This window comes from Budorcas taxicolor, chromosome 20 (assembly GCF_023091745.1).
Source record: "Budorcas taxicolor isolate Tak-1 chromosome 20, Takin1.1, whole genome shotgun sequence".
In the NCBI taxonomy this organism is placed as follows: Eukaryota; Metazoa; Chordata; class Mammalia; order Artiodactyla; family Bovidae; genus Budorcas; species Budorcas taxicolor.
This window is the reverse complement of record NC_068929.1, coordinates 54955321-54978995: the sequence shown is the minus strand read 5'-3', so window position 1 is coordinate 54978995 and position 23675 is coordinate 54955321.

Genomic DNA, 23675 nt, shown 5'->3' with positions numbered 1-23675 from the left:
GATTAAAGTAGATTTTATGACCAAATGCATTGCAAACTAAAACTGATTACCTGCACATTTTTTATCTAGAATTTTAATTCAGAGTTTAAAATTATCCATGATTTTATGAGCTCTAATCATTTATACAAGAACTTAACTTGCAGGTATTTTTTTTTTCTTTTTTTTTCCATTATTTTTTTTTTTTTTTAAATTTAGGAACACGTGTACACCTGTGGCAGATTCATGTTGATGTATGCATGTATGTTTTTGTCACCAAATTTAAGGTAAAGCATCTGTCTACAATGCTGGAGACCCGGGTTCGAGCCCTGGGTTGGGAAGATTCCCCTGGAGAAGGAAATGGCAATCCACTTCAGTACTATTGCATGGAAAATCCCATGGACAGAGGAGCCTGGTAGGTTACAGTCTATGGAGTCGCAAAGAGTCAGACATGACTGAACGACTTCACTTTCACTTTATAATCTCTAAAGTTCTCTTTTTTCTCTCAGTCCATCTAATTCTTCCTACCATTCATTTTAAGAAAATCATGGGCTTCCCAGGTGGCTTATACAGTATAGAATCTGCTGGCAAAGCAGGAGACACGGGTTAGATTCCTGAGTTGAGAAGATCCCCTGCAGAAGGAAATGGCTATTCACTCCAGCATTCTTGCCAAGAGAATCCCATAGACAGAGGAGCCTGGAGGGCTACAGTCCACGGGGTCACAAAGAGTCGGACACAACTGACCAATTAACTCTACTATTACTACAATGTCATTGATGGAAGAAGTTAAGAGAAAAAATACTAAGTAAAATCATTCATTTTCTGCTGTTCTTCATGCCTAAAGATATATACCATGCATGCATGCTAAGTCACTTCAGTTGTATCCAACTCTTTGTGACCCTGTGGACTGTAGCCCTCCAATCTCTTCTGTCCATGGGATACTCTTGGCAAGAGTACTGGAGTGGGTTGCCATGCCCTCCTCCAATGTATCTTCCCGACCCCGGAAATGAACCTGTATCTCTTTTGTCTCCTTCATTGGCAGGCAGTTTCTTTACCACTAGCACCACCTAAGAAGCTCAAAGTTACCTATTAACAAGTTACTATAATGCACATGCTCTTTACCACCAGTGGATCCAAGAAAATGGATCTTTGTCAGCCACACCTAAAGCTTCTAACCCAACCCTGACCCCATCTCAACTCTCTTCTTCCCTCCAGAATGATTAATACACCTAACTTTTATAATAAATTGCTTGCACTTCTTTATAGTTTTAGTTACCAAATGACTATCCCGAAGCATTTTCAGTTCAGTTCAGTTCAGTCGCTCAGTCGTGTCCGACTCTTTGCGACCCCATGAATCACAGCACGCCAGGCCTCCCTGTCCATCACCAACTCCGGAGTTCACTCAGATTCACGTCCATCGAGTTAGTGACGCCATCCAGCCATCTCTTCCTCTGTCATCCCCTTCTCCTCCTGCCCCCAATCCTTCCCAGCATCAAAGTCTTTTCCAATGAGTCAACTCTTCGCATGATGTGGCCAAAGTACTGGAGTTTCAGCTATAGCATCATTCCTTCCAAAGAAATCCCAGGGTTGATCTCCTTTAGAATGGACTGGTTGGATCTCCTTGCAGTCCAAGGGACTCTCAAGAGTCTTCTCCAACACCACAGTTCAAAAGCATCAATTCTTCAGCGCTCAGCCTTCTTCATAGTCCAACTCTCACATCCATACATGGCCACAGGAAAAACCATAGCCTTGACTACACGGACCTTAGTTGGCAAAGTAACGTCTCTGCTTTTGAATATGCTATCTAGGTTGGTCATAACTTTTCTTCCAAGGAGTAAGCGTCTTTTAATTTCATGGCTGCAGTCACCATCTGCAGTGATTTTGGAGCCCTAAAAAATAAAGTCTGACACTGTTTCCACTGTTTCCCTGTCTATTTCCCATGAAGTGATGGGACCAGATGCCATGACCTTCGTTTTCTGAATGTTGAGCTTTAAGCCAACTTTCTCACTCTCCTCTTTCACATTCATCAAGAGCATTTTAGCTTTGACACCAAGCATTTTAGTTTGAGCCATTTATTTAATTAACTTAAATTTATTTTCAGATATTTGTAATGTTTAGAGTAGTTTTAGACTCACAGTAAAGTTGAAGGGAATGTACAAAGATTTCCGAAATGCCCCCCATGTCCACACATGTATAACCTCTGCCATTATCAACATCCTCCACCACAGCAGCACATTTGTTACAACCGATGAGCCTGTAATGGCACGTCATAACCACCCTAGGTCCATAGTTTACATTAGGGTTCATTTTTGTGTTTTATGTTCTAGGTTTGTGGGCAAATATAAGTACATGTATCTATCATTATGGTATCATCTGCAATATTTTAACTTTAAGAATAATTTGTGCTACTCCTATTCATAGTACCCTCCATACCCATCACAATTTCTAATCTTTCTACTGTCTTCATGATTTGGACATTTTCACAGTGTGTGATCATTGCAATCAATATTCTTTCACTTATTAATATGTATTTAAGTTTCCTACATGTCTTTTCATGCTTCATAACTCTTTCATTTAGGTGAAGAATATTTCACTGTCTAGAGGTAACACAGTTTATTGATCCACTTAATTCCTATTGCTTCACATCCTTACCAGCACTTAGTAATGCTAGTGTTTCATATTTTGTCTTTCTCATAGGTATGCTGTGGCAAACTCATTGTTTTAACTTGTACTTCTCTGATGACATATGATGTGCAATATCTTTTCATATGCTCATTAACCATCTGTGTATCTTCTTTGATGATGTATTTGTGAAAGCCTTTGGCTGATATTTTAAATTGGGTCATTTGTTTTCTTACTGTTGAATTTTGAGTGTTTTTTGTATATTTTGGAATATAGTCTTTTATCTGATGTGTCTTTTGCAAATATGTAAAAAGGAGTACATCAAGGCTGTATATTGTCACCCTACTTATTTATCTTATATGCAGAGTACATCATGAGAAACGCTGGGCTGGAGGCAGCACAAGCTGGACTCAAGATTCCTGGGAAAAATATGAATAACCTCAGATATGCAGATGACACCACCCTTATGGCAGAAAATGAAGAGGAACTAAAAAGCCTCTTGATGTGAAAGAAGAGAGTGAAAAATTTGGCTTTTAAAGCTCAACATTCAGAAAACTAAGATCATAGCATCCAGTCCCATCACTTCATAGCAAATAGATGGGGAAACAGTGGAAACAGTGGCTGACTTTATTTTTCTAGGCTCCAAAATCACTGCAGACAGTGATTGTAGCCATGAAATTAAAAGACGCTTACTCCTTGGAAGGAACGTTATGACCAACCTAGATAGCATATTAAAAAGCAGAGACGTTACTTTGCCAACAAAGGTCCGTCTAGTCAAGGCTATGGTTTTTCCAGTGGTCGTGTATGGATATGAGAGTTGGACTATAAAGAAAGCTGAGTGCCAAAGAATTGATGCTTTTTTTTTCCTTTCATTCTTTTTTTTAATTTTAATTTTAATTTTATTTTACTTTACAATACTGTATTGGTTTTGCCAGACATTGACATGAATCCACCATGGGTGTACATGAGTTCCCAAACATGAAGCCCCCCTCCCACCTCCCACCCCATATCATCTCTCTGGATCCTCCCCATGCACCAGCCCCAAGCATCCTGTATCCTGCATCAAACATAGACTGGCGATTCATTTTTTACATGATATTATACATGTTTCAATGCCATTCTCCCAAATCATCCCACCCTCTCCCTCTCCCTCAGAGTCCAAAAGTCCGCTCTACACATCTGTGTCTTTTTTGCTGTCTCGCATAGAGGGTCATCATTACCATCTTTCTAAATTCCATATATATATGTTAGTATACTGTACTGATGTTTTTCTTTCTGGCGTATTTCACTCTGTATAATCGGCTCCAGTTTCATCCATCTCATTAGAATGGATTCAAATGTATTCTTTTTAATGGCTGAGTAATACTCCATTGTGTATATGTACCACAGCTTTCTTATCCATTCATCTGCTGATGGATATCTAGGTTGTTGTTTCCATGTCCTGGCTATTATAAACAGTGCTGCGATGAACATTGGGGTACATGTGTTTCTTTCTATTCTGGTTTCCTCGGTGTGTATGCCCAACAATGGGATTGCTGGGTCATATGGCAATTCTATTGGCAATTTTTTAAGGAATCTCCACACTGTTCTCCATAGTGGCTGTACTAGTTTGCATTCCCACCAGCAGTGCAAGAGGGTTCCCTTTTCTCCACACCCTCTCCAGCATTTATTGCTTACAGAATTTTGGATTGCAGCCATTCTGACTAGTGTGAAGTGGTACCTCATTGTGGTCTTGATTTGCATTTCTCTAATAATGAGTAATGCTGAGCACCTTTTCATGTGTTTGTTAGCCATCCATATGTCTTCTTTGTAGGAATGTCTATTTAGTTCTTTGGCCTATTTACAAGCAACTTATGCAGCTCAATTCCAGAAAAATAAATGACCCAATCAAAAAATGGGCCAAAGAATTGATGGTTTTGAACTGTGGTGTTGGAGAAGACTCTTGAGTGTTCCATGGACTGTAAGGAGATCCAACCAGTCCATCCTAAAGGAGATCAGTCCTGGGTGTTCATTGGAAGGCCTGATGTTGAAGCTGAGAGTCCAATACTTCAGCTACCTGATGTGGAGAGATGACTCATTTGAAAAGGCCCTGCTGCTGGGAAAGATTGAAGGCAGGAGGAAAAGGGGACGACAGAGCATGAGATGGTTCGATGGCATCACCGACACAATGGACATGGGTTTGGGTGGACTCTAGGAGTTGGTGATGGACAGGGAGGCCTGGTGTGCTGCGGTTCGTGGGGTTGCAAAGAGTCGGACATGACTGAGAGACTGAACTGACCTGATTTCATGTCTATGGCTTGTATTCTCATACTTCTGACATTGTCTTTCCTAGATGGTGGATGATGGAGCAAACAAAATATGTACACTGAACTGAGAAGGCAGCTTGAGACCAAAAAGTGAGGCAGATAGGTCCACATAATTAATGAATCTTACTTAAAGGGAGTAATCAGATTTGGACAATGATCCAGAAATATTTGCAGCTGCATTCTGCACCACTGATGGGCCACTGAGAAAATTTTATAGTAAAACCATGGTATGGAAGTATGTCTTGAAAACAGGAAGGCCATTCCTAAGTCAAGATTCAAGAATGAGTAACTAGTCTCATAGGTGTTGGGAATTTCTTCATGCTTTGGGAACTAACAGAACATAGAGGTCACCTGATCCTAATGATTATTTGAAGAACATCTATTAACTGAAAAGACCTTGACAACAGAGAAGTGATTTATTGCATAGTACAATCCTCGGTGTGGTCAGTAGAAGAATAGGAGAAACCCTAAGTATCCACTGGCATCAGTTATGCTAACCAGAGAAGTTACTGTTGTTTTCTTCTTAAACTTTAAATGAAATTTAGTTAACCAATTTTTTGCTTTCATGAATCATGCCTTTGATGTTGTATCTAAAGAGTCATTGCAATACCTTGGGATATCTAGATATTTTTCCTATGTTATGTTCTAGGAATATTATAACTCTGTGTTTTACATTTAGGTCTATGATCCCTTTTGATTTAATTTTTGTGAGTGAAGTAGGTCTCTGCTAGATTGATTTACATTTGTGTGTCCAGTTATTCCATGATGTACTCCTTGATGTATGTCAAGGCTGTATATAGTCACCCTGCTTATTTAACTTATATGCAGAGTACATCAGGAAAAATGCCAGGCTGGAAGCACAAGCTGGAATCAAGATTGGTGGGAAAAGTATCAATAACCTCAGATATGCAGATGACACTACCCTATGGCAGAAAGTAAAGAGGAAGTGAAAAGCCTCTTGATGAAAGTGAAAAAGGAGAGTGAAAAAGCTGGCTTAAAACTCAACATTCAGAAAACTAAGATCATGGCATTATTTTGCAATGATCTGTCTAGTCAAAGCTATGTGTGGATGTGAGAACTGGACTATAAAGAAAGCTGAGCACTAAATAATTGATGCTTTTGAACTGTGGTATTGAGAAGACTCTTGAGAGTCCTTTGGACTGTAAGGAGATCAAACCAATCAGTCCTAAAGGAAATCAGTCCTGAATATTCATTGGAAGGACTAATGCTTAATCTGAAGCTCCAATACTTTGTCCGCCTGATGTGAAGAAGTGACTCATTTGAAAAGACCCTGATGCTGGGAAAGATCGAAGTCAGGAGGAGAAGGGGATAACAGCGGATGAGATGGTTGGATGGCATCACTGACTCAATGGACATGAGTTTGAGCAAGCTCCAGGAACTGATGAAGAACAGGGAAGCCTGGCATGCTGCAGTGCATGGGGTCGCAAGAGTAGAACATGACTGAGCAACTGAACTGAATTGAACTGCCCAATTATTCCAGCACCATTTGTTGAAGAAATTAACTTTGTCTCACTGTTTTGGCTTTGCTTCTTTATCAAGGGTAAACTGACTATACTTATGGGAGCTTATTTCTGGGCTTTCTTTCTGTTGCATTGATCTATTTATCTATTTTTTTGCTAATACACACTATCTTGATTACTATAGTTAAGTCTTAAAATTGGAAAATGTAAATTCTTATTTCATTCTTCTCTTTCAATATTGTTTTGGGTATTCTAGGACATTTGCCTCTCCATATAAATTTTAGAATCAGTTTGTTCATATCTACAAAGTAACAATCTGGAATGGTCCATTTTTTATTTTGTAAACTTTTTGTTTTGGGGTATAGCCAATTAACAATATTGTGATAGTTCCAGGTGGCTAGCAAAGGGACTCAGTAATACATGTACATGTACCCATTATTCCCCAAACTCCCCTCCCATCCACCCTATCACATAATATGGAGCAAAGTTCCATGTGTTATGCAGTGGATCTTATGGTTATCCATTTTAAATATAACAGTGTGTACATGACCATCCTCAGATCCCTAATTATCACTTTCCCCCATCCTTCCCGTTAGCAACCATATGTTCATTCTCTGTCTGTGAGTCTGTTTCAAAAATAAGTTCATTTGTGTCACTTCTTAGATTCTGCATATGCCATGCCATATTCCACATTTCTCTTTCTCTGACTTATTTCACTCAGAATGACAATCTCTAGGTTGGAATGGTCCATTTCTAACTTCATTCTTTGAAAACAACAGGGTTATCTGGTAGATTTTTTTTCTGTGGGTTGGAGTTTTCAGTGCAAGAGACTCAGGTTTGATCCCTGGGTCAGGAAGATCTCCTGGAGTAGGGAATGGCTACCTACTCCAGTATTCTTGCCTGGAGAGTCCCATGGACAAAGGAGCTTGATGGACTACAATTCATGGGTCATAAAGAGTCAGGCATGACTGAGCCATTAACACTTTCACTTTTTCATTAGATTTTGTTGATTGCATACTCATGGTGAAATTTGCATGTTCTTCTGCCCTTGATATTTCTTGCAAGCTAACAGCTGGAGTCAAAGTCTTGATAAGACTCTAGTTTAATTTTTTTTCTCAGTAACATTATACACAGTGTGTGATTTCATTGGGAAAAAATATGTTTATTTCTTCCTCCCTATTTTTTGTGTGTGATAGTAACTGTTCATACATTGTAAATGAGATTGAAGAATACTCACCAAAATTTCTAATTCAAGAAACTGTCTGATTTGAAAAATGTATTCATAGTAACATAAATATTCATAATAAACATTCATAATAAATAACAAATATTCATAATAACATAAATATTATATTTAACTGGATGTTAAATCTTTACCTGGACTTCCCTGGTGGCTCAGATGGTAAAGAATCTGCCTGCAGTTGGGGGACCTGAGTTCGATCCCTGAGATGGGAAGATCCTCTGCAGAAGGGCATGACAACCTACTCCAGTAATCTTGCCTGGAGAATTCCCATGGACAGAGGAGTCTGGCGGGCTACAGTCCATGGGGTAGCAAAGGGTCAGACATGACTGAGCGACAAAGCACATAAATCTTTGCTTATTGCCAGTAGTTACTGCAATTCTTTGAGTTTTAAAAAATCTTTTTTTAAATGTTTTTCAGTGACTATATCTATTGCATTCATTCACTCTTGTATCCCTTCTAGTTCAGTGTTCCTATCTGAATTTAATTTTTCTTGTATTGTTATTTCTTGGATTTTGTCTATTTATTTCTGAGTTTTTAAAATTTGGATTTATATTGTTCTTTTGTGCTTAGTAATATTTTATTAAGTAATTTCTTAAGTCATTTGCATTAAATAGAAAAGTCAATTTATCTGTTCTATGGACATAACTACGGCAAGTTTTTAGTTTCTGTAGACATGTCACTCAGCTTATTTTCGTCTTTTTTCTCCCTTATGTCAACTTTTCTGCTGATCATTATTATATCGAATTAGTTTACCTGAACTTTTTGAAGAATTTGTAGCTTATAAATATTCTTCATAAATTCATAAAGCTCACAGTTTTTTAAGTGTGATTGTGTGTTTGTGCATGGATGTGTGTGTTTAGTGGTTTAATATGAGAGCTAGATTTCTGGGATGTTGTGGTAATGTTTCCTTCTATCACTTTTGTGTGGACCTTCTCTTTCTATCCTTTCTACTATTCCTCATATTTCTAGTCTACTCCCAGAAATGTCTTCTCAGTTTGAGACCCTGTAATTGAAGGTATCTCTGGATCTCTGGAAGCTCACTTTTCTAGGATTCATAAGTGCTAGTCCACTCCAGTCCCTCCAAACTGCCATTGGACACTTGTCTTCAACTTCTTTTAGAAGGTATAAAACCTCCTCCAATTCAATTGCCAGTCCTAATTTGCCCTGTGGCTCTCTAGTGAATACCAGATGGCCATTTTGGGGGTGTCTTGTTCTTAGGTTTGTCAGCTAATCCACTACTTTCCATACCTTTTCCACACAGAGTCTTATGTTGTGCTGATTTTTTGATTGTTGAAAGTTTGTTCCCACCAACATCTCTTTTGGAATTTGTGAAGATACCATCCTACCTAGTTTTGCTGAAAAGTTTGTCATTTAGATCATGCTATTGTTATGGGCTTGCTCTATTTTTGTGAAGAGACTCCCAAAGAAAGGCAATGCCAAGAATGCTTAAACTACTGCACAATTGCATTCATCTCACATGCTAGTAAAGTAATGCTCAAAATTCTCCAAACCAGGCTTCAGCAATACGTGAACCATGAACTTCCTGATGTTCAAGCTGATTTTCGAAAAGGCAGAGGAACCAGAGATCAAATTGCCAACATCCACTGGATCATGGAAAAAGCAAGAGAGTTCCAGAAAAACATCTATTTCTGCTTTATTGACTATGCCAAAGGCTTTGACTGTGTGGATCACAACAAACTGTGGAAAATTCTGAAAGAGATGGGAATACCAGACCACCTGACCTGCCTCTTGAGAAATCTGTATGCAGGTCAGGAAGCAACAGTTAGAACTGGACATGGAACAACAGACTAGTTCCAAATAGGAAAAGGAGTATGTCAAGGCTGTATATTGTCACCCTGCTTATTTAACTTATATGCAGAGTACATCATGAGAAACGCTTGACTGGAAGAAACACAAGCTGGAATCAGGATTGCTGGGAGAAATGTCAATAACCTCAGATATGCAGATGACATCACCCTTATGGCAGAAAGTGAAGAGAAACTAAAAAGCCTCTTGATGAAAGTGAAAGAGGAGAGTGAAAAAGTTGGCTTAAAACTCAGCATTCAGAAAACGAAGATCATGGCATCTGGTCCCATCACTTCATGGGAAATAGATGGGGAAACAGTGTCAGACTTTATTGTTTTGGGCTCCAAAATCACTGCTGATGGTGACTGCAGCCATGAGATTAAAAGACGCTTACTCCTTGGAAGAAAAGTTAAGACCAACCTAGATAGCATATTCAAAAGCAGAGACATTACTTTGCCAACTAAGGTCCGTCTAGTCAAGGCTATGGTTTTTCTAGTAGACATGCATGGATGTGAGAGTTGGACTGTGAAGAAGGCTGAGTGCTGAAGAATTGATGCTTTTGAACTGTGGTGTTGGAGAAGACTCTTGAGAGACCCTTGGACTGCAAGGAGATCCAACCAGTCCATTCTGAAGGAGATCAGCCCTGGGATTTCTTTGGAAGGAATGATGCTATAGCTGAAACTCCAGTACTTTTGGCCACCTCATGCGAAGAGTTGACTCATTGGAAAAGACTTTGATGCAGGGAGGGATTTGGGGCAGGAGGAGAAGGGGACGACAGAGGATGAGATGGCTGGATGGCATCACTGACTCGATGGACGTGAATCTGAGTGAACTCCGGAGTTGGTGATGGACAGGGAGGCCTGGCGTGCTGCGATTCATGGGGTCGCAAAGAGTTGGTCATGACCGAGCAACTGAACTGAACTGAACTGAACAGATGATTATTTTGTATTTATCTAATCAGAATTATTCATTTGATATACATTATAGTAATAAAAACAAGTAAAATACCCTTTATCGCCATAGATAGATAAAAGCTTAAACTAAATAATAATGAAAGCTGGGTGTTATTTTTTTATATTTATGTCCCATAGATTGTTATTAGATTTATTTTACCTCATGAATATAAGATATGAAATTTAAACCATTATTCTTTCAGTATCACTACCTTTAAGCATTGATAGTTTAGAATATAAATGAATGGAGAAATGTTTGCAAACATAATAAAGTACTAATAATATGTGCAGTGCAAGCATGCATACTCAGTGGCTACAGTCTTGCGACCCAGTAGACCATAACCCTCCAGGCTCTTATGTCCATGGGATTCTCCAGGCATGAATACTGGGGTGGGTGACCATGCCCCCCTCCATGGTATCTTCACCACACAGGGATTGAACCCGCATCTCCTGCATTGCAGGTGGATTCTTTACCACTGAGCCACTGGAGAATCCCAGTATGTGCAGTACAGGGGTTAATTCCTTTGCCACTTTCTGTTTCTTCCAAAATGAAATCTTAATATTTCAATCATCGTTATCATGAAAATTTAGTTCCTATAAAACATATTTTCTAGCCTTAAAAATATTTTTCACTTATTCTAATTCTATCATTTCTAGAGTTTTTCTTATAGTATGTGCTAAATATAAAATATTATCTTTTTCTCATTTAACTTCACCTTAGATCAAAGCAACTGACAGCATCAGACCCTGTTTTGTACTTAATTGAAGCAGTTCCTTCTCTCTCCGCTTGACTATGACAAGAATCACATTTTAAACTATACATATTGATGATACAAAAAGGAAGAAATTAAATAAGGTTTGCAAAATATCAGACCAGACCTTATCCACTTGTCATTTATATCCCAGTTATGCATAGATCGTCTGCTTCACAAATAGGAAAGAATTAGGCTATTTAACTTGATATAATGGTCATGGTTTAAACTGAAATCATGAACAAGAGGAAAATGTTAGTTTTTAAAAATGTGTTGAAGGGAAATAGAAAAATAATATAAAGTGTTAAAACACTTTTGTGGATAACAGTGATATTGGAAACTTTTGTTTTAAAATTCATAGCTTTTACTATTTGAGAGGAATGAAGAGTTCACCTGAATGCATCTTTCATAAATTGTATAAATATTTAGAGGATACTTTCTATGCGTCATGCTCTCCACTGGTATGGAGAACACCAAAATAATATGAAAATTCTTGTCTTCAAAGAATGCACAGTCTAGTTTGGAGACAAAGCAGTAATATGACATGAAAAATACCAAAATAAAAGAAGCACACAGCATTAAGGAAAAATCACCAAACTCTTCCTGTGAATATAAGAAAATGTAGATACTTCTTCACAGAGGATGTGGAATTGAAACAAAGGAGAACTCTATCGATTGATTAATGGGAGACCACATCTAAGTGACAGCTAACTTTGCAGCCCAAAATAGTTTAAAAGAAAAATGCTCCAATTATCATCAGTCTCGCTGAAGATGGAGTGAGAAAGCATTTTTTTGTATCCATTTTATGGATTTTCTGTGGATGGGGTGCATAATTATTTTGGAAGATTGGAGTCAGATGCATATGGAGAATTAGAGATTAATCAGATGATAAATGTTTCTTTGTCAGAAAAATAAAGAATGTTTATTTAATGTTTCTGTCCAGCAAGCAAAAACCTACATCCTTCATTCACTTGGTAAATATTTTCTGAATACTTGCTTTGTGTTCCTCTAGGTTTATACCAGAAAAAGATAGAGAAGACAGAGATCTGTGTTCTCATGAAACTTGCATTTATGGGCAAATAGAAAATAATCATTAAAAATAATAAGTAAATATGCAGGAAACATGAGTTCAGCCCTGGGTTTGGAAGATCCCCTGGAGGAGGAAACTGCAATCCACTCCAGTATTCTTACCCAGAAAATTCCATGGACAGAGGAGTCTGGTGGGCTATAGTCCATGGGATCAAAAAGGGTTGAACAAGACAGCATGAAGGCAAGAAGAAATATCTGGCATACCAGGAAAAGATAAGTATTATAAGAAAGAAAAAATGTACAGCAGAGTAGGGGAGATCAGAACTGTGCAAATGGAATCAGGGAAGTGGTGGCAGAATTAAATGTGACCTGTCACATTTAAAAGGTAAAGTTCCAACAAAAAGAAAGAGCCTGGCAAGCTGATATCCAATCATTTTAGCCAAAGAGAAGAGCTGGAAGAATATGGCTGGGGCGAACATTTGCAAGTTGAAACAAATGCAGTCCACTGAAATATTTAAGGTAAATGTTAGATCATGGTTCAAATGTGCTCACAAATACATTATTAATTGATTCTTCTCGTGTGTTTTATATTTAGAGAGTTTTTTTTTTTTAAAGGAGGCACTATGCATCTAAAGATGTTTTGAAGACTTGCTTACCAAGTATTTACTACCAAATTCAAACTCTGCTTATTTTCTTGTGCAGCAGGATAAAATTTAGAACATCTCTGCACAACAATCACCTCAAAACAAATGAAGGATAGCTGTAGGAAAGATGGAAAGATATAAAAGTTTCTAAAATAAGAATGCTTACATGCAATAGAAAGGTACCTTATATCTTCTTCAGTTATCTGTGATGCAGTAATAAATTTCAGTTATTTTACATAGCATGTGATCTATGGATTGCTTTTGTTTTATAAATATAATAAGGACTAAATTGCTATCTTGTGCAAAAGACTGATGCTCCATCAAGAAATATGTATGCCTCTGATATGCCCCATTTGGAGAACTACCTGTTTCTATAAATATTTGCTATGATTCTTAGGCTACTATCAAATAATAGTTAAATTCTTTTGAATATTTATCATTCCCAGATACTGAAAGAAGAAAACCAAAAACAGTGAAAATGAAATTTCATAACTTCTAAGTGATATCAGTGGTGATGACTTCTGTCTACCAAAATATTTGATCTCTAGTATTTGCTCCTTAAGAGAAACCCAGCACAGATATCAACTATTAATCAGCTGTATTCACTGCCAGCAAGTTAATAGATTGGATTTCCTAGCTTCCCTCATGGACAACTATGTCCATATGACTACATTAGGATGAATAAGATGTTTCTTTAAAAAAGAGAGTGTGTTCCTCCTGTCCTCAAGATTAGACTAGAGTGTACATGCCACGCCCGAAACTCGAGTTTCCATTCTGGTCCGAGACGGCAGAGTTTATCATCTAAGAATGAGAGTGAGGAGAGCTGAAAATTTTGAAAAAAAAAAAAAAAACAGATGTGTGTTTAGACCCTCCACTCCTTCCCTAGACTACCCTCCTAAACACAGATTTTATATAAAATAATAAAATCTTATATGTAAGATAAGATGTGACTATGACTTTACGTTTTATGTCAAAAATCTCTGACCTTAATCCTAAATGACACTGTCACATATTTAATTTAGTCATATTCAGGAAAAATTGTGGTGATGGAGAAGACTCTCCAGAGTCCCTTGGGCAGAAAGGAGACAAAACCAGTCAATCCTAAAGGAAATCAACCCTGAATATTCATTGGAAGGACTGACACTGAAGCTAAAGCTCTAATACTTTGGCCACCTAATGCAAGAGCTAACTTATTGGAAAAGACTCTGATGCAGAGATTCAAGGCAGGAGATTCAAGGCAGGAGAAGGGGATGACCGAAGATGAAATGATTGGATGGCGTCACTGACTCAGTGGACATGACTTTCAGCAAATTCCAGGAGATAGTGAAGGACAGGGTAGCCTGGTGTGCTGCAGTCCACAGGGTTACAAAGAATTGAACACGACTTAGTGACCAAACAATAATAAGTACTAATAGATGAATTTAGAGTATGTAGAAAATCCTATGCATAAGACTATTTAAACCAAATTAAAACATCGATAGGACTTCCCTGGTAGCTCAGCTGGTAAAGAATCCACCTGCAATGCAAGAGAACCTGGTTCGATTCCTGGATAAGGAAAGTCCACTGGAGAATGGATAAGCTACCCACTCCAGTACTCTTGGGCTTCCCTTGTGGCCCAGCTGGTAAAAGAATCTACCTGCAATGCAGGAGACCTGGGTTCAATCCCTGGATTGGAAAGGTCCCCAGGGAAGCCCAGGAATACTGGAGTGGGAAGCCATTCCCTTCTTCAGATGACCTCCCCAACCCAGAAGTTCTTTCCTCCAGAATTTGATTAAATGAGTAGTATGTAAGCCCCTTTGATTTACCTTCAAAATTCTGATTGCTGCCGATATTTTAGTGTATAGCCTATGCAGTCACAAAGAGTCAGATGTGACTGAGCAACTTTCACTAAAATATTGGTATTGGTTTAGTATTTTGCATAGGTTAAGTTAGAAATAATGGACTAAATTAGGAAATTCTCAAGAGTTCATAGTGAGAAAAAGCAAGGCAGTAATCAGAAATTCCCTATTGCCTAGGCAGTTCAAGGTACTTAGTTGGCATTAACAACATTTATCAGGTTACCGGGCCTTTCTTTTCTTTTTGAGGTGAAAATTGTATCCTTGCTTCAGGCTCAGGTATTTTCCATGGCACCTCTCTCTATACCTGGTATCAGAGATACTTACTACTAATGATTCATGGATCAATGACTTTGAGTGATATGTGACATTGTAAGGAGAATTAAAGTTGTCCAGGCTTAAGAATATAGATAAACAATTTTAAGTGTAAATCAAAGGGGGTTACACACTATTTATTTCATCAAATACTGGAGTAAAAATGCTTAAAAAGTGCAATCACCAAACAACTGCAGTTTAAAGATTATTAAATATCATTTAGACAGCAGAGGTTAACTGAGCTTCTTTCTGTGAAATAGAAAATGGTCATTTGACCGATTAGGTGAGGATAGAACTTCACATGCTCATTGATATCTTGTCATTCTCTCTTTAAAAGACAAGAGGATAATACTTAGGTTTTGAGTGAAACAACATTAGTAGTTTTTATGAATAAGTTGTGGCTAGAAGTGATTTGTTTCATAACTAGAGCAAAGTTAACTTGTGATGAAAGACCTTCTGGATTTCTCTTCTAATGCTGTGGTCATTATAGAAGAGCATTTGCTGTTGTAGGGATGATATAGCCACAAAATCCAAACAGCGTGAATCACTGGGTCACTGAATTACTACCTGGAAGACAGTTGTCCTGGGAGGCAATTTAAAATTTTTGAGCATAAAATATATATTTTGTTGTGGGAGACTAGTGAAATTTGGGGATAGCTTTTTTAAAGACAGTTTTTTATTTGAATTGAAAGTAAGTTATAAAACATTTCTATCCCCCTTTCTTTCCCCCACATCATCAATATCCCCCACAGAAATGGTACATTTCATTTTTTTTTTTAATAATGAATGGACCTCAGTGACATATAATCACACAAGTCCATACTTTAACTTTAGGCAAGGTAGTTTTTATTATCATTCTTATTAATTTTTATTGCACTAAAGTTGCTTTACAATGTGGGGTAGTTTTTCAAGGGAGATTAAATTAATCTACAGTTGCAAGTCTCTGTGATCTCTCAAACTAGTAAATACTGCTCATTTTCTTCCTAAAACCACATAACTCTAAATAGCTTCATACCACAGAAGTGTTAATGCAATAACACAATACACACACCAACACACACACACGCATGCACATACACACAGGTTTTCACAGTTGATGCTAGTAGAGGCAGAGGGTATTGTAGTTTTCTGCTTTTATGCCAGAAACTATAAAATAAGTAAGAAAAGTGTAATGATTAAATTCATTTTAATGCTACTCTGTAGTCAGGTCCAAGTATTTCATAGTCTATCCTCATCATGAATTATTTTGAGCTATTTTATCCAGTTTAGCTTTAAGATCCACAGTGAGATCAAATGTCAACATTTAAATAGTTCAATAATAAAAGATCAACATTCAGATAGTCTGAATTTGATTATAAATTTCCTCCTATTATCAAATTATCAAGCAGAAGTCAAATATACAATCCATCTTGTGGGTTAAAAATCCAAAAGAGATAAAAATCAATATGCTTAAATAATAATGTACAGAAATCAAAGTCCAAAATGAAATATTTGCCTTGTAAATTAAATAAAAGTCAAAAAAAGTAATTTCCAAAATTAATCATCAGAGTTTTAGTCTGGTTAGTCTAAGCTGGTGTGGGAGGAGTGTGCCTCAGATTCTAAGTGGACTTGTTTCTTTCAAAGAACCTGAATTGTCTTTCTATGAAGTAGCTGTGATGTTCATTGGGTGCCAAGAGTTCTATTCTTTCAATTTCAAGGCTCTTCAGTGTTTCATTTTTTAAAGAGTCCAAAGTAATGATAGGATATACAAGGATATACAAAAGTGTAACAAGGTGCCTACATCAACCAAATTTAGAAAACAGCCAAATGCCAAGTAAAAGCAGTCACTTCAAGCTTTCTCAGGATTGACGACCTAGATGTACCAAGAGGATAGCTGATGTTCAGTAACAGTTGATGGGAAAAGAACACATGGAGAAAATCACAGTCACAAGTTTACCAGGGTGGCATTCCACCTCTGCTGTTTCAAGAGTCCATTACTTTAATTTTCCGTTGCAGAGTGGAACAATTATGACCATAACTGAAGGTTCATCTCAAAGGGTGGTGTCTTAAAAACAGCAACTGAGAAATGTCAGTTTTCTTACAAACTTGAGAAATTGGCCATGGTAGTCACTTGAGAAGACTTCCTTTTCTATTTATATGTCTCAACTCTCAATTTCCAGGGTTTTTTTGTGTGTGTTTCTCATTTAAAATGTTCCAGTACTCAATTAATTATGAGTGCTCACTGGTGTCAGCTTCAGAACTCATTTGTAAGCATTCATTTTCATTTCTAGGACACAGATGTTTCTCTTACGGCATGAGCCTTCTCAGGAAATATTCTCCATCACCTCAACTTCATATCATTTGGAGAAAGACCTTCGGGACTCTCACTATTTGATATTATTATTGATGTCCCTCGGTCAGATGAAGACCAAGCCCAGGACTTTTTGGTCAAATACTGTCTTTCGTATTTGAAAGACAAATACTGTCAAATACTGTCTTTGGTTAGATTTTAATACTCTAGGTTTTGAGTCTCTTTCATTTTACTTTATTTTCTTTGCTATAATTTTCTCTTTGTTACATCATTCTTCCATCTCTATCTTCCAGTGCTTCTCTTCTCCTTGAGGGAAGCTCAGTCCAAGTGGTACAATTTAATGGTTTTAATGCAGTCCCTATCACTCTCTGACATGTAAATAGAGTTGATATCATTTGTTTAGTTTAGTTAGTTAGAAGGCTTCTTTCCCTATACTTTCATTTTCTCCCTGGCTTAGCCATTCATTTATCTAAATGTTCCTCAGTCAGCAATTTCAGAGATTGTAGAATTATCTGTTGTTAAAACAAATTTTATTGATATACATTTACCTGAATTGGATAAACCCATTCAGGATGTATTTCCCCATCAAACTGACTTCTTAACAATACTGGGACAACATTTGATGTTATTCTGCTCAGATGTTCTCTACTATGGAACTAAATTAATTCTAAAATATTAACTGATAATGAATATAGTAGTTACAGTGATGTAGATACATATCTGGTCTTCCATGGTACCTCAGATGGTAAAGAATCTGCTTGCAATGAAGGAAACCTGGATTTGATCCCTGGGTTGGGAAGATTCCCTGGAGAAGTGAATGGCTACCCAATCCAATATTCTTGCCCAGAGAATTCCATGGACAGAGGAACCTGGTAGGCTACAGTCCATGGGGTCATATGTTTACTTTTATGTATCCACACAAATGTAGCTAATATATTCAGTATTAATGTCTGAGTGAACTACTAAAAGCTTGAATCATTTCTTAAGCTTTATCAAAGATATTCTGCTTGTCTTATTTCACAGCTAAGGCGATATTATTCGGCAGCTATTCAAAAACAGTGTATCTAAAATATTCTAAGTATTTGACAGGAACATTATTCACTGTTTCTCAATAACTTTAAAAGCCAAATGATGACAAGTGATAACTGGGAAGTTAGAAATGTTACAACACAGAAAATCTGAGAAATGTATTTAGAGTGAAGGAAATTGGCATAGACCTGGGGACATTGGCATACCCTTCCCTGTCCTTCCATCCCGAAAAGAGGGCCAAGAGGGTGAATTTGCCATATGCTTTTGATTTTTGCTTTTGTTTGTTATGCTTCCTTGGTGGCACAGATGATACAGAATCTGCCTGAAACACAAGAGACCTGGATTCGATCCCTGTGTTGGGAAGATACTCTGGAGAAGGAAATGGCAACCAACTCCAGTATTCTTGCCTGGAACTTCCATGAACAAAAGAGCCTCATGGGCTACAATCCATGGTGTCACAAAGAATCAGATACAACTGAGTGACTGTCACTTTTGTTTGTTACCTGTAGGTATAATGAAGAACAGAAAGCCTAGGTGTGAGGATGGATTGACTCCATGAAGGCAAATAATTTAGAGGAAAACATTTTTACAGAAGTATGTATCTCATGATCATGCTCAGTTGTGACCAACTCTTTGCAACCCCATAGAATGTAACTCTCCCCTGTCCTTGGAATTTTCCAGGCAAGAATACTGGAGTATGTAGCCACTCACTTCTCCAGGGGATCTTCCTTACCAAGGGATTGAACCTGCAACTCTTACATTGCAGGTGGATTCTTATTCACTGAGCCACCTGGGAAGCCCTGAAGAAGTATGGTTGGACACTATAAACCAATGAGCTGAGCGGGTCCTGGATTCATCCTGCTGTCCTGCCAGGGCAGAGAAATGAATTCATAACCTCATATGCTGAATATGGCAACAGTTCCCATCTAGGAAGTCTGCCCAGACACTCCAGGCAAACTCAGAGTCCATCCTCAAGCCTAACAGGGATAAGGAACCAAACCAGAAGTCCTATCACCTGTTTTTAGCCAGAGGCATCCCACCCAAACTGAGTTTTAAAAAGTTAAAGAAATGCAAGTAAAAACTGCAATCTGTATTATCTCACTGGCTTATTACTTTCAATGAAAGTTTATAAGAAATTCACTTTGTAGCTCACTCTCTAAGATTTTAAGATGAACCTTAAGAATGCTCTATTGTCTTTTTGATAAAAGAAAAAAAAAAGAGTCATCATTATCTTTGACCTGAGCAAGGAGTAAATTTTCAGTATAACAGACTGAAAATTGCACTGAAATTTTAAGACTTAAGGAAAATTACTTATGTGATGTTGGGGTTCTTGAAATCAACTACAAAGTCAATGTGATATTAAAGAAACATATTGATATAGAAACTACATTTTGACAGATAATATGCACTTTATAATTGGTATTTCAAATGAAGAATCAGACCTTGGTGGTCTTATATGAGGTTAGTGAATTAGGAAGTCTGAAAACTCTCATGACTTTTCAAATCGGAGTCAAAATTTCTATGGACTTTTCCCACCACTTAAGGTGTGTGTGTGTGTGTGTGTGTGTATTAAGTATTCATTCCTTTATATATCTATATGTGCCTCACAAAGTACCTGTTTGAAGACTGTGGAGTTCACATCTGACCATAACTTTTGCCTTTTCCAGAGGTCAGCAAACATTTTATTAATATTTATCTGTCACCGTAACAAACACATTGGTAAAGGGAGTTATATATGATTATTGATTTAGCTAACCAAGCCTTACTCTGAATGGATACTTCTCCAGAACAATCTGATGGTCCTATTACCACCAAGAGGAGGATGTTATTGGCAAATATCAGCTGTGCCATTAAATGATGGTAGTAGTAAGTCAAGGCTCCTGAATTGTTCAGGAAATGGAGACCAGATTTTCTTAGAAATGAATTTCGTGGTGAGGATTTTGTTTACCCAGATTTCAGAAGATTTGTCTGGGTACAGGCTAATTATTATTGTCATCTTGAAAATATATCAGTTCAGTTTAGTTCAGTCATTCAGTCATGTCCAACTCTGCGACCCCATGAACTTGCAGCACGCCAAGCCTCCCTGTCCATCATCAACTCCCAGAGTCCACCCAAACCCATGTCCATTGAGTCGGTGATGCCATCCAAACATCTTATCCTCTGTAGTCCCCTTTTCCTCCTGCCTTCAATCTTTCTCAGCATCAGGGTCTTTTCAAATGAGTCAGTGCTTCACATCAGGTGACCAAAGTATTGGAGTTTCAGCTTCAACATCAGTCCTTCCAATGAACACCCAGGACTGATCTCCTTAAAGATAGACTGGTTGGATCTCCTTGTAGTCCAAGGGACTCTCAAGAGTCTTCTCCAACACCACAGTTCAAAAGCATCAATTCTTCAGTGCTAAGCTTTCTTTATAGTTCAACTCTCACATCCATACATGACTAGACGGACCTTTGTTGGCAAAGCAATGTCTCTGTTTTTTAATATGCTGTCTAGGTTGGTCATAACTTTTCTTCCAAGGAGTAAGCGTCTTTTAATTTCATGGCTGCAATCACCATCTACAGTGATTTTGGAGCCCAGAAAAATAAAGTCAGCCACTGTTTCCACTGTTTCCCCATCTATTTGCCATGGAGTGATGGGACCAGATGCCAAAATGTATAGACAAATAATATCAGGGATTGTGACAAAGAATATCATCATAGCTACATTATAGAAATGCATCAATGTTGAGCAACTTCTACCCTAGGTGGGATGGATCTTCGTGGTTGGAAAGTCTTTGACAGACTGTGACTGGTGACACTTTTTGATCTATGCAAGAATGTTAAGGTAGAGGGGAAAATGATGAGGGCTGGAGACCAAGAATTTCTAGAATACTTTAGTTCAGCATACACCAGGGGAAACAAAGACTTTAAAAGGTAGGACTGCTACAAATTTCTCTGATTTTTAGTTTGTTTGGGAGATGCAGACATTTTTCATCTCTTTTGGTTTTTGGAGTGACCTTTCTATGAATGTAACACGATAGTAATAATGAGCTGTATCTGCCATTGGATTTCATTTAAACTACAGACAATTGACAATTTAATGAAGAACATACAGTTTATCCATTTAATTAGACACTCAAAATATATATTTGGATTTATCTGGATAATCACAAGCTATCAACTTCAATCGCATTACATTGTTTGGCACAACACAGAACAATTTTACCTAAGCTATAATTAGTGTCATGTCAAGGGTCAAATTTGAAGGATGCTAAAAGAATAGATCCATGACTCTTGTACTTGTTTATGAAATGCTGTTGGCCTTATTGTTTACTTATTGTTAAACTAATTATTATTTAATACTTACCTTTTTTTTTGTGAAAACTTCCGGGAGATTTTTTTGATGATTCTGTAATAGGAGTAATTGTATCTCTTACTTACCAAAACAGATTTTATGTTATGAATGTTGAAAAATCATGCTACAAATCATCTCCCATTTTCCATGACCACCCAGGAACCCCAGAATCAAATAAGAGGTCTACATCTCTCAGGTGTACATCACCTTCCTTATTCTAATCTACAAAATCACACCTGAACTCATTTTTACTGTTTTATTATCACTAACATGAGAAGAAAAGAGTGAAAGTAATAGTGTTAGCTACATTAGCAGTGTGTATATGTGCTCAGTCGCTCAGTCATGTCCAACTCTTTGTGATCCCATGGACTGTAGCCCACCAGACTCCTCTGTTCATGGAATTCTCCAGACAAGAATACAGGAGCAGGTTGCCATTTCCTCCTCCAGGGGATCTTCCTGACCCAGGGATCAAACCCATGTCTCTTATGTCTCCTGCATCGGCAGGTGGGTTCTTTACCTGGTAGAAACTGACACTAATAAATTCCTTACTATATATCAAGCTACATGTCCTAAGCCACTATCCTACTTATAATTTTGTCTCTAGTTATAAGTTGCTCAGCAGTAAGAAATCTGCCTACCAAGCAGGAGATGCAAGAGATCCGAGTTCAATCTCTGCGTAGGGAAGAATTCCCAAAGTTGGAAATGGCAACCCACCCCAATATTGTTGCCTGGGAAATCCCATGGACAGAGAAACCTAGCGGGACTAGAGTTCATGTGGGTCACAAAGAGTTGGACAAAACTGAGTATGACTGAATCACATACATTATCTTATGATCATTCTTTTCATTTTTTCATATCATTATTTAAACAATGGGAAAGTCTGAAAAAAGAAATTTGAGACACATTTTATTGTCTTTCAAATATAAATATGGCATTGAAAAAAATAATCCTATCTAATCAAGAAAAATAAAATTGTTTCTATCCACAGACACTGGTTTTTACTTATAATGCTTAATTGCTAATTACTCTAAGGATAAATTCTAAATGAAGATTTTATATAGAAAATAAATAGTGTTTGTGTTTGTGGTAAAAACTATAAACCCCTCAAAAGCAAATTGTTTTTTATCTTAACAGTGGTCCTCATGTTGATTTGCACAAAGGGTTAGTAATCTTTCACAGATTTCATTAAATGAGTAAATGGATAATAACATTTTTGGCCAGCTAAAAGCAAGAGTACATCCATAGGGTGGGGGCTTCCCCGGTGGTTCTGTGGTAAAGGACCACCTGCCAGTGCAGGAGGCACAAATTTGATCCCTGGGTTGGGATTCCCTGGAGATGATGATAACAACCCACTCCAGCATTCTTTCCCGAGAAATCCCATGGACAGAGGAGCCTAGTGGGCTACAGTCTCTGGGGTTGCAAATGAGTTGAACACAACTTAGGGATTAATCAACAACAATTGATAGGGTTGGAAGCTGATGAAATGGAGCAGCGAGAAATCCAAACAACAAAATTTAGTTTTCTCAAAACAAAATCTCAAGACTCCATAAAAAAGCATGGTCATAAATATTAATTCAACTTAAGTCTCTTTTAGGCAAAAGTCATTTTAATTTGTTATGTTCACTAATGTTTTATTTAACTGCCTCCAGTAGAGTTCTTTTGATAAAAGTCTGAAGTACCTGAGATCCTCAGCAGTAATGTCTGCTCTTTTATTCCCCAAAAGGTCACCCCGATGACATGGCAGACCTCTGACTTATACTCCTGTCTGTGGCTATAAACATCTCACCCGCTGTTGAAGAAGGTAATTAAAAGGTTTATATGACAAGGATGTACCTGCTTAGAGATGAGGTCTGAGTGTGCACTGCTGAAGGATTTATGAATTAAATTTGCCCGAGGAGCTGCAGCTAAGGTGACGGCAGCTCCAGTTTACAACCATGTTTTTAATTTAGACATGTTATGCATGACCAGAAACAACAACAGTCATTTCCTTTTTACAAGTCTTATTACTTATAAATCATGACAGCAGCATAGCTGTATTAATTTGAAGGGATGAGTAGATAA